The sequence below is a fragment of the Podarcis gaigeae genome, assembly GCF_964106915.1.
Source record: "Podarcis gaigeae genome assembly, chromosome: 11".
NCBI lineage: Eukaryota > Metazoa > Chordata > Lepidosauria > Squamata > Lacertidae > Podarcis > Podarcis gaigeae.
Genome location: NC_139687.1, coordinates 36,741,561 through 36,746,382, shown reverse-complemented (window position 1 = coordinate 36,746,382; position 4,822 = coordinate 36,741,561).

The window sequence follows — 4,822 nt, the reverse complement described above, 5'->3', positions numbered from 1 at the left end:
GCCCTCCCGACAGAGGGCAGAGGGTCCGGGAGGCCAGGCGCCGCGGCTGCCGTTCTGGCGCAGAGCCTGGCCGGCCGCCGCCTTGCCCTTTGCAGCAGAGTGCGGCCCGGGCGCCTCTCCTGCTGTCCCCCCGGCGGCCGCTCGGCGCTAATTGCTCGGCTCCCTGCCTGCCCACACCTCGGCTAATTCCCCGCTTCTCATTCTGCAGGGAGGCGGCCGCGGGCGGGGAGCAGCGGCGCCACGCCGGCCCCTCCTCGGAGCGCGCGCCTGATTCCGGCGTGTGGCGTCCATCAAGGCCTCCCTCGAAAGGGCGGTTCGCTAAATTAGCAGCTTGGCTGTATAATCAGGCTCTGGCCGTCGAGGCCGCTGAGCTCGCCCGTAGAACCAGGTGAGGCTGCAGCGTCTAATGGGCTGGGAGGTGTGACGGAGATGCTAAGTTGGCAATTAAACCTCACCGATATCATTCGATCGCGATTTTAGGGCAGCGTCAGGTTATTACCGCTAGAGGGGAAAGAAGGCGAGCGAGATCTCTTACATATAAAAGCAGATCGGCATTAAAATTAGGGGAAAGTTGACATCACTCTAAAACGATTCGGCTCTCGCTTTCCTGCCTGGGATCTGTGAGGCCCCAAAACATGTTGAAACTCATTTTTATGTTTATTTCTGTTTGGGCTCCCGCCGAGTATACGCTTATAAAAATGCCGGTGAGTTTGACCGGATCCCCCTAAGAATTGAGAGCCTCATCTAATATTTTTTTTCACACGCAAGTACACACCCTCCTGCAATGTAGGAAAAGTCCTATGAAAAATAGATAAAGTGACCACATGACCCAGATGTGCGTCCCTAAGTGCTAATGCGTATACAAGTTAGAAGATACGCGCGCGAGTTTTTTCCTCGTGCTGGGGGGCAGGGATATTGATCATCTGAAAAAGGCGGGGGGAGAAAGAGAATAGTATTTGTAGTGTAAGCCCCTGAGAGATGACACTTAGATAGATTTACTCGCCCTTGGTCTGTCAGGATAAGAGAAGCCTGGAGGAATGGAACGCTTGAGAAGAAAGAGTTAAAAGTAAACTTAATTTAGAGGTGAAAACAAAAGGAAAGGGTAAACATTTAGAGAAAAGGTTACTTAAAGTGTAGCTCTGAGCGCTGAGACTCCTAACTGAAAAGCGCTGCTTGTGCCATACAAAGCTCAGCAGCATCACCTCCCTCTGAAATTTCCTTTTAAGTGTAAACACATTGGGTTGCCTGCCTGTTAATGTACCATTTAAATATATTAACCCATGTACATACTCTATTTAAACAGCTCTCTTCACTAGAAAATATTTTTTCCACATTTAAACTTGAAGGCCATTTTCTATTTATTCCAAGGAAAAAAAATGTCCCATGGTGTTTGATGCACTTAAATACCTAAATTGAAATATAACCGAAAAATATTATTAGCTTTATCTGCTGACACAAGGGAGGCAGGTTAAAGTATTTTTCATTTAATTTAATAGTGAATACAGCACTTAAGACACTTGATGATTTATTGATCAAATAGAAATCAGGGCATCCAACAGCTACTTATTTAATCCCCATTCCCACAATTAAATATGATTTCCCTCCTCCCTTTCCCACAATTTGTGCACCCAGCTTTAAGGCTGTCAAAGACTGGAAAGGGTTTAGAGACTCTTAGAAGATTATAAATCTCTTCCCACCCACCCCTTCCTTCCCTCTATGAAGGATGGGCAATCCATATGAACCTCCATTGAACTGTAAACAGGATTTTAATGGACAGTAATGGCTCTGTGATTTTTAGCTATTGTTCCAAAATGACCAGCGTGTTTATGGTTCTTGTTTAAAAAAAACAAATCAGAAAATTAGAATTAAATAAGTAGCTGTTTGATGTCTGGTAAAAAGGGCTTCAGAAGGTTTTGCATGCACATTGTTTTTACCCCTTGGTTGCATGGTAACTCAGGTGATTAATTCACAAAAGTAAACTGGGGTACCTGTTATATATGAGTAACTGAAGTCTTATTTTAATGTAATGTGGGCTAGAGGGCTGCTCTATTAGGGCAAAGTTAATTTACAGTTAACATAGTATGGGTGCTGAGCTGGGGCTGATGGGAGTTATGGTCCAAAAGATTTGGAGGACCCCAGTTTGGCAAAGGCTGCCAATATCTACCTTCTGTTCCCAGCTCATGAAAATGGTCATTGTTGTCTTTGTAAAGCACTATGTACACTATAGGGCTATATAATAATAAGTGCAGGAAAATGTAACAGAGCCTAAATGAGGAGAGTAAGGTCACATCCCTTGGCAGGCCTTAGGATGGGGTCCTATACTGTAGTGAGAGAGTAGACCTCCCTCTAAAATCTATGATTCTAGGAATGGTTTCATTGACCAACCTAGCATCACTTTGCTTACTGTCCCAAACCAAATTCTATTTCTCACCCTATTTCTACCATCCAGTGACAATCCTACACTACATTCCCTGATTTGTTTCCTCTAAGAGTTATACACTCTACTGGCATGACCCATGGCACTCCATTTTTTTAAACATAGTTTTTAAATGAAAATTAATAAAAACTATTTAACATGGTTGCATTGAGATCTAGCTTTGTTTACATTAGACTTTATGACATGCAACAATTACATAAAATTTAAAATCAACTATAAACAATGAGATAAACGTTTCTGGATATATCAACAAAATTGTGTCAAAGTATGTATGCCAAAATTACTACATACATGAAATAATGAATAATAACAGGTATTGCTTAGATTGGTGACCATAAATCAAAGTTATTTATAACTTTATAAATTTTATAAAGAATTTATAAAGTTAAAAGATTTCCAATACTTCAAGTACATTTGAAATATCACTTTTAGCAGCATAGTACAAGTTTAGTTTAGCAAATAAGAGGGATGCTCTTAGACCTGGTCATACAGAAACAACAGTATTCACAGTATTATAACTTTGAGGACAAATATGAGAGAGATTATGGTGATTAAGATCAAGAGCTCTGATCTGGAAATTCCCATTTCAAATATCAGATCTGCCATGAATATACTGGGTGACTTTAGGCCAGGCTTACACAATATGTGATCCAGTCACATGTTCTCCTTGTTTTTGAAGTCCCAGGCAAGAAAAAATAGGAGGTTGTTAATAGAGACGCTGGTTGTATCACTGTTTAAATGCCTGGTGGATCAGGCATTATGTTGACCACTATTCCTTGCTTCAGGAAACTTTATGTAAATAGGTTATTAATAACACTGGCATACCTTAGTACTGAGATGATGGCCGTGTACACATTGCCATATTAAAAATCTGCTAGCTTGTTCTTTTTCTCAGTTCAGATCAAAGCTGGTTTGTAGAAACACATATCAAAACAACATTTCCTAAGAAAGGACAGGATAGATATGGACTGTGGCTAAAGCTGTGTGTACAACAATTCAAAAAACAGTGGCAGGAACAAACTGGATGCAGAGCAAGCAGGAGTATGCACACAAATGTGTGGTGTGCAGAGCAAACACTTAAATAATAATCCCAAAAGAGGTGCTTGTTTTGTCATCACACTAAAATTGGAGTGATACACAGAAGATTAAAGTGACTCCTACGCACAAATGACACACACATTTATAAACCATTCCATATTTGTAAATACTTCTAAAGGGGTAATTAGAATACGGCAAAGGAATAACAGACAGGGTAGACCTTTACCCCCCCCCCCCCCCGAAGAACATAATTCACATCTACATTGCAGATATTCTAAGCAGCTCATCTTGGTAAAGGTTGTTAAGATGGACGAGGAGCCATTGTCCTTGGCAGACTTACAGCTAGAGACTAACACCACCACTGGTGCTACTTAGAATTTATCTATAGGCAAGCAGCAAGCTCTACCATTTGGCAAAGTGAGGTGGCCATCTCAATTGATTTTGGGTGTCATGAAGGGGTGGTTAATTATTATTACTGCATTTTTATTGCTAGTGCTGGGCATCTGTGGAATTTTCTCAGCTTTGAAAATACTTGTCTGGCGTTGGGTACTAGGTACCTTGGGGAGAAAGGGAGCAATTTGTCGTTCCACTACAGGTTGCAAAGTCCTTTGGGCCAGCCTGAGATGCACATAGTGCTTTACCACACAGTTCTATGTCTGTTTACTTAGAAGTTAAGTCCAATAGTTTTCAATGGAGCACTTAATCCCTCATGTCTTGAGAACCACAGCCTGAGAGTATTCAAAGCATATTGTGCATTATCCAATTGGAATCTATATGTGAAGTGCTTTGGATACTCCAAGTCTGCAATTCTGAAGACATACACTGGGGAATAAGCTCAGCTAATGGTGCAGTCCTAATGAAATATACTCACAGGTCAATCCTATACAATTCAATGGGGCTTACTCTCAGTTAAGTAAAGTTAAGATTACAGCCTAAGCATAAGAAAGAATAGCTTGCATAAGACCCCTTGGTTGGTTTGTGGCAGAGTAAAGCAGGTGGCGCTGTGGGTTAAACCACAGAGCCCAGGGCTTGCCGATCAGAAGCTCGGCGGTTCGAATCCCCGCAAGAGGGTGAGCTCCCGTTGCTCGGTCCCTGATCCTTCCAACCTAGCAGTTTGAATGCACGAAATACATAAATAGGTACCGCTCCAGTGGGAAGGTAAACGGTGTTTCCATGCACTGCTCTGTTCACCAGAAGCAGCTCAGTCATGCTGGCCACATGACCCGGAAGCTGTACGACGGCTCCCTTGGCCGATAAAGCAAGATGAGCGCCGCAACCCCAGGGTCTTCCGTGACTGGACCTAATGATCAGGGGTCCCTTTACCTTTTTAAAGCAGGGATATCTTGA